At 44.7% G+C, this 14,008-nt stretch overlaps 2 non-coding genes across 2 annotated transcripts; one reads left to right on the forward strand and one right to left on the reverse strand.

Moving 5' to 3' along the window:
• Window positions 1–3,687: 3,687 nt before the first annotated feature.
• Window positions 3,688–3,761, forward strand: trnai-aau (transfer RNA isoleucine (anticodon AAU)). Its single transcript has one exon. It is a non-coding gene; the product is annotated as a tRNA-Ile (tRNA).
• Window positions 3,762–11,061: 7,300 nt separating this feature from the next.
• On the reverse strand, window positions 11,062–11,132 carry trnag-gcc (transfer RNA glycine (anticodon GCC)). The gene has a single exon. It is a non-coding gene; the product is annotated as a tRNA-Gly (tRNA).
• Between the last annotated feature and the right edge of the window lie 2,876 nt (window positions 11,133–14,008).

Raw genomic sequence — 14,008 nt, forward strand, 5'->3', positions numbered from 1 at the left:
TATCTCCGCTCTGGTCTCGCTCTCTCCCGCCGCTCACCGACTGGACTCTCGCTCTCTCCGCGCTGTTTATATCTCCGCTCTGGTCTCGCTCTCTCCCGCCGCTCACCGACTGAACTCTCGCTCTCTCCGCGCTGTTTTTATCCCCGCTCTGGTCTCGCTCTCTCCCGCCGCTCACCGACTGGACTCTCGCTCTCTCTGCGCTGTTTTTATCCCCGCTCTGGTCTCGCTCTTTACCGCCGCTCACCGACTGAACTCTCGCTCTCTCCGCGCTGTTTTTATCCCCGCTCTGGTCTCGCTCTATACCGCCGCTCACCGACTGGACTCTCGCTCTCTCTGCGCTGTTTTTATCCCCGCTCTGGCCTCGCTCTTTACCGCCGCTCACCGACTGGACTCTCGCTCTCTCTGCGCTGTTTTTATCCCCGCTCTGGCCTCGCTCTTTACCGCCGCTCACCGACTGAACTCTCGCTCTCTCTGCGCTGTTTTTATCCCCGCTCTGGTCTCGCTCTTTACCACCGTTCACCGCTCTCAGGTCCACTACCGCTCTGCAGGAAAAGCAAGGCAAAGCAGCACCTCCTTCCCCCACTTTACCAAACTCCCACACTTACCGAACTCTCAGCACACTGTTGTCCTCACACCGTGCTGTCCGCACTGACAGGCCCCTGTATTTCTACAGTTGAGACTCAGATTACGGAGATATTTTTTGTTCCTTTGGCTTTGGTTGATTTTTCTGAGCTGTTGATTTGATCCGTCCAGAAAATCAACCCGATATCCGTCCACGGCAGGTTTATTTTTAAGTAAACCAGCAAGAAATATAAGAACGGATTGTCCTTCACAGTCGCTGCTTCGCACTCGCCTCCAAGTCGCTCCACGACCAGCAGAGAAATCTTGCCTTGGGTTGGCCCGCTCCCTGAATACATTAATTACTTTGCTACAATCGACGGTATCAAGTATCAGCAAGTGAACAACAGCAGAACGGGAAACCACAGTAATCATGAATGATGCTGAGAAGAGCCCGAACCTGTGGAAGACAGACCAGGTTACGGGAAAGAAACAGCCGCCCCGAGCTTCAGGAGACAGGGAAAGTCTGTCTGTCTGTCTGACTGGGAGAAGATTTTTTGCATGAAAGTGAGTGCGGTTTGAAGTGTTGCAGCTCGAAGGCGCTCCCTTCTGATGAGGAGAGGCAAATGCTCCAGCAAAACAGCCGTGTTGGAGCATTTGAGAAAGGAAAAGAGGCGTCCTGATCCACAGAGCCAAAATTTTGAGCTGTAAACTTCCGAGAGCGGCCTTGAGCTAATTGCTGCTTGATCGCTCCTGTGAGACGGAATTGAACCAACGATCGTAAAGATCTACTCCTATGAAGTGTTCTGTTCGACCAGCAAAGCTGTCGGAGGCCGACGAAAAACGTACTTCTCTTTGGTAATTGTTTAGTGAGCGCCTTTTGATGCTCTCAGACTCGTGGTGTCCCGTGCTCATGACCGAGGCTGACTCGGGACCTGTTCATCTCGCAGCGCTGTGAGAGTGTGAGCTGCTGCTTACTCTCTGCAATCTGAGCCAGTGGTGCAGTAAATAACGTATCTTCTAATAGATTTAAAATATTATAGGTTCGACTCTTACTCGGGTTAAAGGCTTCTGAATTTTTTGTATTACTTTATGACTTACAATGTGTAAAATGATAAAAATTCATGCAAAGAGCAAAAATCTTATTAAAGTTTTGACTGTCTCTTGATGACCATGTCAGTATCTCCTTCAGTCTGAAATAAAAAATGACCTGTTGATTAATGCTGATTCAAACAATGATGCAACGACGAACTGCGATTAATTTGCTTCATGCAGTTAATTCAATAGGTTCTTAATTCTTGTATAACGTTCATTCCCTGACTGGGAATCGAACCACGTGGTGGTGAAAGGACCGAATTCGAACCACCAGCCCACCGGGGAGTTCTCAACATTCCGCACCAGACACTGTGGAACTGACGACATTTATTTCTCTTTCACTCTTTCGTGATTCATTCAGCTCTGTGTTAATTCTCAGGCCTCTGATATTTCCATTCCTTTCAGCATTTAATTCCGGATATTCTTGTAGTTAAATATGAATAAGATACCATCTCTCACAGCCCCGGTATAATTGCTGTTTCTCTCTGCAGTTCTGTACAAAATCAAACTGTACGCAGATACCGACAGTCTCTCTCTCTCTCTCACTCCCCACAGAAGCAGCAGGAGATGCCACTTTAAACTGCTAGCTGCTTCAAACGATGCCCGATAGACCTGCGTTGTCTTGCAGCTTTCCCAGGAGCTACATTTGATTCGGTGCGTCAATTTAGGGAAATTGAATGATTTTCACCGGCAGCTTGTGGTAGTATATTACCTCACTTTCTATTTCGTGTATATGACTACTTGCACTTGGTGCTGTCATTGCCTGAACATCACCTTTTGTCCCGATCGTAGTTCGATTAGAAAATGCTGTTTTGTGCGAGCAGCTTGCCTGGCCCGAAAATGACAAGTGGGAAAGGCCGCGTTTGTCTGCTTGTTCGCAGCAAAGAATGTTCAGCGTTACCTTGTGATCTATTGTTTAGCATTGGGCGCTTTCATCGCCACGACAACAGTTCGATTGGTGTCTGTCTCAACATCTGCCGATTATACGCTCTACCAAAAGTATATTGCACTCAAATTGCTGATTTTTTTCACTGTGAGGGCGAAGAGACATTAGTGGACATTAGTTATGAATTCATCAGCTGGGTTGCACCTTTGCTTCTCCTACCGTCTCCGCCTTCCTATCTTTACACTTATCTGCAGCTTCGATCATCCTTGGCCGTTTAATAAAGCCTGAGAAGTCCATGAGGTGAAAACACAGAGAGTCAAGAGACAGATTAAAGTATAGAAACAAATGTCAAGTTCTGCGAACGAGCAAGAATTTAACATGGAGCTCGGGAGAGATTCCTTCAAATGTCTTGTAAGAGACTATTGGACACTCGTCTGCTGAAATATCTGTTTGAAGGAGAGAAATGTGGTTGGTTAAATCTGGTTCATATTTATTTGAGCTTCAAACAACATTGAAAAACTAGACCTCGCTCAGAATCAACCGTCAAATATTCCAAAGCGAGAATCATACCGCAAGCCAAACAAGACACCGAGAACAAACCACCGGTAATAAACCACTGCAGCCACTGCACAATTAAGTACCAGCCGCAGCCGATCGGTTATCGTTTAAGATCTCTTCGATCCATCCAATCACGTTTTCTATTCCGATGAAGAGAAATGTCGAGTTGCACACTAACAATTTCCTCCGTTCTCTTTCGCAAACATATCGCTGAACTAAACTTCACAAGTCACTCAGGAAAAATAATTCAGTTCAACAGCATCAGCTTCCGAAGGACCTGCGAGGACAGACTGGCCAAACCTGCGTTCAGTCGTGAAGCTTGTGGGTGTTTTGTCACCCGAAGGGAGAGAGACAGGCCTGTGACAAAGGGCGAAGGCAGGAACTCAGAAATGTGGCCATTCAGGGCCATAAATGGGCAGACAGTCAGTCACAGTCATTGATTCCGACACACAGCCCGGTAGTTGTTCAGTCAGTCGGGGAGCGAGGCCTGCAGCTTGCAAACAAAAAGCCTGAGAAGAAGTCAGCTGGTGCAAAAATAAACACAAACTACCCAACACGCGGGTTAGCCCATAAAGCTAAAATGTCCACATGGCCGGTTAGCTCAGTTGGTTAGAGCGTGGTGCTAATAACGCCAATGTCGCGGGTTCGATCCCCGTACGGGCCATAAGGTTCCTATTGCAATATTTTGGTAACTTTTAAAAGTTTGGCAGACTTGAGAAACAAGCGAATCCACACAAAATGTCATGAGGTCAATTTTTTGGAGTAACATCCATTAATATGTTTTCTGATCTATTTTTTTGAGGTCCAAAGTGGACGGCCTCAAACCTGCTTACGTTGAAATCCATTTGCCGCAGTTTTGCCCATTCACTTAATCTAGTAATATCTCTCTGTAATCTCATTCTTCCATCCACACTGCTTATAATTCTGTCTATCTTTGTGTCATCGGCAAACTTGGATATGTGGTTCTCGATCCCGTCATCTAATATCAATGAGACCGCCTCAATTGGGGTAAATTCACATTCAGCTTCAATCTCCACATCATCTTGAGACATTTTATTTACTCCGTGTGTGTTGCGCCTTGGAAACTTCTGCACTTTGTCCTCTGGAGCTGAAATATAATTCAATTCGAACAACTGCAAAGATGTCAGAATCCAATTGGTGACTTTTCACTAAAAAGCAGTGAGATAACAGGGCTCATCCGGGATTTGAACCCGGGACCTCTCGCATATTCCATTAGAAAAACGCCCAAAGCGAGAATAATACCCCTAGACCAACGAGTCGCTTGCTAAAAAGCCCTGCAGCCGGTCTAAAATTTCACCATAGTCTTCAGCCGATCGGCTGTCCTTTCCAACCGCTTCTGTCCACCCAATCTCGTTTTCTAATCCAAAATACAGCAATATCAAGTTGTACACGACCTATTTCCAGTCACCAATATTAGCCTCTCTTTACTAAATTCGTTTACACTGTACGACTTGTTTTTTTCAAATAATACTTTTCAGAATTAGTTAATCTGAAGCAACATTGGCATCTGTCTCGGCATCGTCAGAGTATACAAGCTATCATAAGTATATTTTACTCACATTGCTGTTTTCTTTCACTGTGAGGGCGAAGAGACAAAAATGTGGAGACATTAGCTGCGAATTTATCAGCTGGGTTGCACCTTTACTTTTCCGACCGTCTCAGTCTTTTTTTCCTTTACCTTTCCCTGCTGGTGTTGCAGGTTAGATCAGCCTTTACCGTTCCAGGAAGCCTGAGAAGTCCATCAGGGGACAACATAGAGACAAGAGACAAGGAGAGATAGAGAGATTCATGTAAATAAAGTCGCTTATAAATGGGTGGTTCTGCAAAGTAGCAGAATTTTAGTTGCAGATTGGGCAAGATTCTTTCTTGTGTATTTGAATTTTGCAAGAGTACATTGGGCACCCAATTAAAAGCGCCGGTCACGCTCGAGTATCTCTCATGCTCTGAGAGAGATAAATGAAGTGAGTTAGATCCAGTTCATTCATTTGAGCATTGAACGGATCTTTAAACAATAATTCAGCGAGCAGAAATCAAACCTGCGAAGGAAAACTCCATTTGATCTTGAATTTAACGCTTCAACCACTCGGCGATCGCAGCGGCACCTGGCAGTCCTAACATGGCTGCAGATGCTACTTTAAACTGCCAGTTGCTTCAAACGATGCCCGATAGACCGGCGTTGTCTTGTAGCTTTCCCAGCAGCTTAATTTGATTCGGTGGGTCAAGTTTGGGAAATTGAATGATTTTCACCGGCAGCTTGTGGTAGTATATTACCTCATTTTCATTACCGGTAATAAACCACTGCAGCCACTGCAGAATTCGGTGCCACCCACAGCCGATCGGCCATCCTTTCAGACCTCTTCTATCCATCCAATCACGTCTTCTATTCCGATGTAGAGAAATGTCGAGTTGCACACTAACTGTTACCTCCGTTCTCTTTCGCAAACATATCACTGAACAAAACTTCACAAGTCACTCAGGAAAAATAATTCAGTTCAAAATCATTAGCTTCCGAAGGACCTGCGAGGACAGACTGACCAAACCTGCGTTCAGTCGTGAAGCTTGTGGGTGTGTTGTGATCCTAAGGGACAGAGACAGGCCTGCGACACAGAGCGAAGGCAGGAACTCAGAAATGTGGCCATAAATGGGCAGACAGTCAGTCACAGTCATTGATTCTGACACACGGCCCGGCAGTTGTTCAGTCAGTCGGGGAGCGAGGCCTGCAGCCAGCAAACAAAAAGCCTGGCCTGAGAATAAGGCCGAGACCCAATCAGACGGATAAACAGACAGACAGATAGACAGACAGACATCTGACTCAACGTCAAAACGCAGCGTGATCGAATCAGAAAATGCCACTTTGTGCGAGCAGTTTGTCCGGCCTGGGCTGCAATGAGGTAGGACACTGGGAGTATTCAATGAATGAAATCAGTACTTCAAACAGAAAACATTCTTCACTCACTCATCCTGAGACATTAGGGTCTCTATACTTGAATTATTGTTCCATTCATTGGAACTTGGGAACATGAGTAGGCCATTCAGCCCCTCGAGCATCCTTCCTGAGGTGGGTGCCCGGAACTGAATGCAATCCTCCAGATGGGGTCTCACCAGAGCTCTGTGCAGCTGTAACATAACATCCACCCCTTGTTTTCCAGCCCTCTTGAGATAAACGGGGAGAGTCAGAGCTCAAGAGAGAAAGCGAGAGTGAGCAAATGGGAGCGAGAGAGAGGACTATGCATTGCACAAACCGTCCCTGTGTCGCTTTCTCAGGAGCACTGTGAATCCCCACTGAGCTTTTCAATCAGTTGCTGCACCGCAGCAAAAGTTCCAAAGCAGCATATGGGTAATGTGAAATAACCTAATCGATAGCCGATTTGTGGTGCCATGGATAGCACGTGGGACTTCTTCAAATCACTGCAAAGGTTGTGTGTCCGAATCTCACCATCGTTGAATTTTAGTTCAGGGTTCGGTGATTTCGGCGCTGGGAAGTGAAATTTTGCAGCAAAACAGCAACAGGATCATTCATGTTGGTAAAGGAAGGGGTACAACCTCCTGCACTTCATCTTATACAAGTGGCTCCAGTCCCACCCGAATTTATAATGCTTAATCCTCTCTGAGCTGGATTGGCGAAACACTCTCAAGATGGAGGCACATCATCTGCTCACCGCAAAAGTCAATCTGCTGGACCTCCGGCTCTGTCAGACTGCATGTTCCTTCAGTCAGGTTTCCAACTGGACACATGCATCCTGCTGCCTGCGAGCATTGGTGCTTGAGGGGTAGAATTCTTGCTTGCAGTCATTCTATTCCTGTGAAAGTAGCTCCTGAAGATCGCAAGATGGAAAGTATCGTGACTGAGCGGTCGAACGCGCAGGGTTAAAGCTCAGGCTAAATTCCATAATTTGTAGATGGATCAAAATCATAGTTTGTGGCTCCAATACCGCAGCCTCCCTCCTGTAAACTAATAACACTAAATATCTCATCTGATATTGCAACAAGAGGAACCACGTGGCGATACAAATAATTGATGCATTTTGGAACACTCAATTATACGTTCAGCTCCGTTCGAAATGTTCACAAGGAAAAGGATTTGTTGATCTAGGTGAGACTCGACTAACAACCTAGCCATTTCCCGACCTTGTACGTTCATATAAGGACCGCGCACTGACTGATTGCGCTGCTAGAGCCCGGTCACTTTGATCACCTGTCCCACTCTGTTGGAAGGAATATTAAGGTGAGCGGCCCTCACCTGTGGGAACGTGTCCTGTCCCCGTGATGAAAATAATATCTGCACGTTCACTTTCAGCTTCTTTCACATCCTCTGCTCCATCGCACTACAATCGGGTTTTCTGTGAACAGGTCAAAATAAACACTGGCAGAAATTCTAAGAGCAGTGGGATTCAAACCCACGCCTCTATAGAAATTAAATTTAACACCTTCGACAGCGAGGCCGCGCTACCATAATGTCACAGTAATGTTTAAAGAGCTGTTTAATGCTCCAATAAATGAATTGAAGCTAATTGACCGCATTTAGCCGGTGCTGGGGTTGTTCTCCTTCGAGCAGAGAACGTTAAGAGGAGATTTGATCGAAGTGTTCAAAATCATGAAGGGTTGAGATAAATAAATAAAGAGAAACTGTTCCCATTGGCGGAAGGGTCGAGAACCAGAGGACACAGATTTAAGGTGATTGGCAAAAGAACCAAAGGCGATATGAGGAAACAGTTCTTTACCCAGCGAGTAGTTATAATCTGGAATGCGCTGATTGAAAGGTGGCTTTCAAAAAGCAATTCGATAAATACTTGAAGGGAAATAAATTCGGAGCTAACGGGAAGGAGCGGGGGAATGGGACTATCTTGACTGCTTTAACAACGAGCCGGCACGAGCTCGATGGGCCGAATGGCCTCCCTCTCTGCTGTAACCATTTTATGATTCTATGATTCTGTTTATACTCTTTATTTTCTTTGCATGCATTTCTCTATCTCTCCCTGTCTCTGTCTCTTGTGTTGTCCTCTAATGGACTTCTCAGGCTTCCGTGAACGGCGACGGCTGATCGATCCTGCAACACCAGCAGAGAAGGTTAAAGAAAGGTTGAGACGGTAGGAAAAGTAAATGTGCAACCCAGCTGCTGCAGTCAATGTCTAAACATTAAGATCTCTTCGCTCTCACAGTAAAACAAAGCACCAATTTGATTAAAGTATACTTATTGGAGAGTGTATGTTATCACCATGCCGAGACAGACGGCAAAACATATCATAGAATCATTAAAATTTACGTTAGTGGAGGCCATTCGGCCCATCATGTTTGTACCGGCCGGAAAAGAGATATCCAGCATCACCCGACTTACCAGCGTTTAGTCCGTAGTCTTGTCGGTTACGGCTCTTCAAGTGCATATTGAAGTCCTTTTTAAACCAGATGAGGGTTTCTGCTTCTCTCACCCTCTCAGGCAGTGAGTTCCAGACCCCCACCACCCGCTGGGTGGAACAAAATTCCCCTCTGCTCCACTCTAATCCTTCTCCCAATTACCTTAAATCTATGACCCTTTTTATTGAACTTTCTGCTACGTGAATCAGGTCCTTCATATCCACTCTATCGAGGCCCGTGATAATTTTATACACCTCAATTAAATCTCGCCTCAGCCTCGTCGGTTCCAGAGAAAACAACCTCAGCCTATCCAACCTATCCTCATAGCCAAAATTCTCCACTCTTCGCAACACCGTCGTAAATCTCTGTACCATTTCGAGTGTAGTCCCATCTTTCCTGTAATGTGGTGACCAAAACTGTACGCAATACTCCAGCTGTAGCCGAACTAGTGTTTTATTCAGTTCCAGAATAACCTCCCTGCTCTTACATTCTATGCCTCGGCTAATAAAGCAAAGTATCCTTTATACCTTTTTAACCACCTTAACTACCTGTCCTCTTACCTTTCGGGATCTGTGGACATGCACTCCAAGGTCCCTCTTTTTATCGACACCTCTCAGTATCCTCCAAAGCAATGTAGTTTCCGAGCAACTAATTCTGAAATGTCTTGCTTGATAATATAAGTCGTAGAGACGAAACTAATATTGGTGGCTGGAAATAGTTAGTGTACAACTTGATATTGCTGTATACCGGAATAGAAAACGAGATTGGATGGACAGAAGAGGTCTGAAAGGGTAGACGATCGGCTATGGGAGACAGCGAAACTTTACATTGGCTGCATGATGTAAGTAACAGCGTCTGGTTGGTCTAGATGTATGATTCTTGTTTCGGGGGCTTTGGTTGATTAATATCTGAGAGTCCCGGGCTCAAATCCCCGATAAGCTCTTGCTGTTCCGCTACGTTGAGTGTAAAATTCACCAATTGGCTTCTGACATCTTTTCAGTTTTCCTGTTGGTAGGATTAAAGTGCATGTTTGAGCTCCAGAGGACAGAGTGCTGAAGTTTCCAAAGTGCAACACACGTGAAGTAAATAAAATGTCTCAAGATGATGCAGATATTGATGCTGAATGTGAATCTCCCCCTATTCAGGTGGTCTCATTGATATTGGATGACGGGACAGGGAACGACATATGGAAGTTTGCCGATGACGCCAAAATGGGCAGCTTTATAAGCAGTGCAGATTATATAGGAAGAGGAACAGGAGTAGGCCATTCTGCCCCTCGTGCCTGCTCCGCCATTTGATAAGATCATGGCTGATTTGTGATCTAACTCCATATACCTGCCTTTGGCCCATATCCCTTAATACCTTTGGTTGCCAAAAAGCTATCTATCTCAGATTTAAATTTATAAATTGAGCTAGTATCAATTGCCATTTGCGGAAGAGAGTTCCAAACTTCTACAACCCTTTGTGTGTAGAAATGTTTTCTAATCTCGCTCCTGAAAGGTCTGGCTCTAATTTTTAGACAGTGCCCCCCACTTCCAAAACCCCCAACCAGCGGAAATAGTTTCTCTCTATCCACCCTATCTGTTCCCCTTAATATCTTATAAACTTCGATCAGATCACCCCTTAACCTTCGAAACTCGAGAGAATGCAACCCCAATTTGTGTAATCTCTCTTCGTAACTTAACCCTTGAAGTCCGGGTATCATTCTGGTAAATTCCAGAGAGACATTAATATAATGAATGAATGGGCAAAACTTTGGCAAATGGATTTCAATTTAGGCAAGTGTGAGGTCATCCACTTTGGACCTCAAAAGGATAGATCAGAATACTTTATAAAAGGTGAAAAATTCGAAACTGTGGAGTTCCAAAGGAACTTCGGTGTCCATGTACATAGATCAATAACATGTCATGGACAGGAAAAGAATATAATCAAAAAGGCTAATGGAATGGTGGCCTATATGTTTAGAGGATGAGAATAGACATTATGCTACAGCTACACAAAGTTCTGGTTGGACCACACCTGGAGTACTGTGTTCAGTTTTGGGCACGGCACGTTAGGAAGGATATATTGGCCTTGGAGGGAGTGCAGTGTGATTTACTAGAAAGATAACTGGACTCTAAGCGATAAATTACGAGGAGAGATTACACAAACTACAGTTGTATTCCCTTCAATTTAGTAGATTAAGGGTTGATGTGATCGAAATGTTCAAGATATTAAGAGGAACTGATGGGGTAGATGGATAGAAACTATTTCCGCTCGTTGGGGTGTCGAGGACTTGGGGACATAGGCTAAACATTAGAATCAGACTTTCAGGAGTGAAGTTAGGAAACACTTCTACAAGCAAAGTGTTGGAGAAGTTTGGAACTCTCTTCCACAAACGGCAGTTGATGCGAGCTCAATTGTTTATTTCAAACCCGTGATTTATCGATTTTTGTTAACCAAAGATATTTCGAGATATGGGACGAAGGCGGATACAGGGATTTCGGTCACAACTCAGCCATGATCGTATTGAGTTGCGGAACAGGCTCGACGGACCAAATACCACAATCCTGTTCCGAAGTTCCTCATTGGTGCAGAATGCAAAACGATCTTGCATTGGCCGGGAATCGAACCCGGGTCTCCCGCGTGGCAGGCGAGAATTCTACCCCTGAACCACCAATGCTTGCTTTTGGAGAAGTTACATGCTCCTATATGGAATGCTGTCTAAACGAACATGCCGTTTGCAGCTGCGATGGCCGAGTGGTTCAAGCGTTCGTCTCAAAACCCCATTTGGGTTTTCCTGCCGAGGTTTGAATTCTGCTCGCAACCCCCAACTGTTTCAAGATCTCTTCAATGCTCAAATAGATTAATTGGAGTTAATTGACCGCATTTACCTCTCTCCCAGCATCAGAGATACTTTTAATTGAGCGTCCAATCTTCTCTTGCAAGATTTCAAGACCCGAGAAGGAATCTCTCCCAATCTGTAACTTAAATTCTGGTCGTTTGCAAAACCTGACATTTATACTCTTTATTTTCTTTGCATGCATCTCTCTATCTTTCCCTGTCTCTGTCTCTTCTCTCTCTGTTGTGCCCGACGGGCTTCTCAGGCTTCCTTGAACGGCGAAGGCTGATCTCACCTGCAACACCAGCAGAGAAAGGTAAAAAAAAGGCACTGAGACGGTTGGAAAAGTAAAGGTGCAACCCAGCTGCTGCAGCTAATGTCTACACACTTATGTCTCTTCACTCTCACAGTGAAACAAAGCATCAATTTGATTAAAGTATACTTCTGGTCGAGTGTATATTATCGCGACGCCGAGACAGACGGCAATTATATCATAGAATCCGAGAAAGTTAGGCCAAAGAAGGAAGCCATTCTGCACATCGTGCCTGTGCCGGCCGAAAAATCGGTACCGAGCCTCATCTCACTTTCCAGCGTTTGGTCCCTAATCTTGTCGGTTACGGATCTTCACGTGCATATTGAAGTTTTTATTTTTCAATGCGATGAGGGTTTCCGCCTCTCCCACCCTTTCTGGCAGTGATTTTCCGACCCCCACACCCACCACCCTCTGGATGGAAAAAAAAATTCACTCCCCTCTAATCATTCTACCGATTACCTAAGATTGATGTATCCTGATTATTGACCTCCCTACGAAGGGAAATAGGTCCTTACTATACACTCGATCGAGGCCCGTCATAATGTTATACACCTCAATTAAATCTCCCAACAGCCTCCTCAGTTCCAAAGCAAACAACCCCAGCTTATCCAATCTAATCTCATAGCTAAAATTCTCCAGTTCTGGCAACATTGTCTTAAATCTCCTCTGTACCATCTCTCGTGCAATCACATCTTTCCTGTAATGTGGTGACCACAACTGTACGCAGTATTCTTGCTGTGGCCTAACTATTGTTTTATAAATTTCTACCAGAACCTCCCATGCTCTTATATTCTATGCCTCGGCGAATAAAGGAGAATATTCTTTATGGCTTCTTAACCACCTTATCTAGCTGTTCTGCTACATTCTGGGATCTGTGGACATACACTCCAAGGTTTTGCTGTTTATCTACATCTCTCAGTCTCCTCCCAAGCAATGTAGTTTCAGAGCAACTAATTCTGAAACGTCTTACTTCATAATTCAAGTCGTACAGTCGAAACCAATTTGTTAAAGGGAGACTAATATTGGTGACTGGAAGTAGTTCATGCACAACTTGATATTGCTGTGCACCGGAACAGAAAACGAGATTGGATGGACAGAAGAGGTCTGAAAGGATGGCCGATCGGCTGTGGGAGGCAGCGCACCTTTCAACTGACTCCACGACTTCAGCATCAGTGGTTTGTTGGTCTAGGGGTATGATTTTCGCTTCGAGGGTTGTGTTATGTGATATGCGCGCGATTTCAGCTTCAAATCCCGCATGACCCCTCCTGTTTCTGTGCTTTTAGTGAAAAGTCACCAATGTGCTTCCGATATCTTTTCAGTGTTGCTGTTGGTAGAATTGAATTGTATCCAGAGAATGTTTGAGCTCCAGAGGACAGAGTGCGGAAATTTCCAAGGCACAACACTGGTGAAAAAAAAAATGTCTCAATATGATGAGGAGATTGAAGCTGAATGTGAATTTACCCCAGTGCAGTCGGTCTCATTGATATAAGATGACGGGATAGAGAGCGACATGTGCAGATGACGCCAAGATGGGCAGCACTGTAAGCAAAGTAGATGGAAGCAGAACATTACAGAGAGTATTTAATATAATAAATGAATGGGCAAAACTGTGGCAAATGGATTTCAATTTAGGTAAGTGTGAGGTCATCCAACTTGGACCTATAGAGAATTGATCAGAATACGTTCTAACTGGTGAAATGCTCGAAACCGTGGAGTTCCAAAGGGACTTAGCGGTCCATATACATCGATCATTAAAATGTCATGGACAGGTACAGAAAATAATCAAAAAGGCTAATGGAAAACTAGCTTTTATATCTAAACGACCAGAATACAAGGTGATAGACATTATGATACAGCTACACAAAGCTCTGGTTAGACCACACCTGGAGTACTGTGTTCAATTCTGGGCACCACACCTTAGGAAGGATATTTTGGCCGTGGAGGTAGTGCAGTGTAATTTTGCTAGATTGATACCTGGAATCCAAGGGTTAAATTATGAGGGGAGATTACACAAACTAGGGTTGTATTCCCTGGAATTTAGTAGAATAAGGGCTGATTTGATTGAAGTTTTCAAGATATTACGGGGAACTGTTGGTGTTGATGGAAAGAAACTCTTCCCGCTCGTTCGGATGTCCAGGACTCGGGAACCTGGCCTAAAAATTAGAGTCAGGAAATTGAGGAGTGAAATTAGTTAACACTTCGACAAGCAAAGGTGGGTAGAAGTTTGGAACTGTCTTCTGCAAGCGACAGTGTTAGCTTAATTGTTAATTTGAAACCTGAGACTGATAGATTTTTTCGTTAACCAGTGGTATTAAGGGATACGGAGCGAAGGCGGTTATATGGAATTAGGTCACAGATCAGCCATGATCTCAGTGAATTGCGGAACGGGCTCGAGGGGCTAAAT

The sequence above is a fragment of the Heptranchias perlo genome, chromosome 20, assembly GCF_035084215.1.
Source record: "Heptranchias perlo isolate sHepPer1 chromosome 20, sHepPer1.hap1, whole genome shotgun sequence".
NCBI lineage: Eukaryota > Metazoa > Chordata > Chondrichthyes > Hexanchiformes > Hexanchidae > Heptranchias > Heptranchias perlo.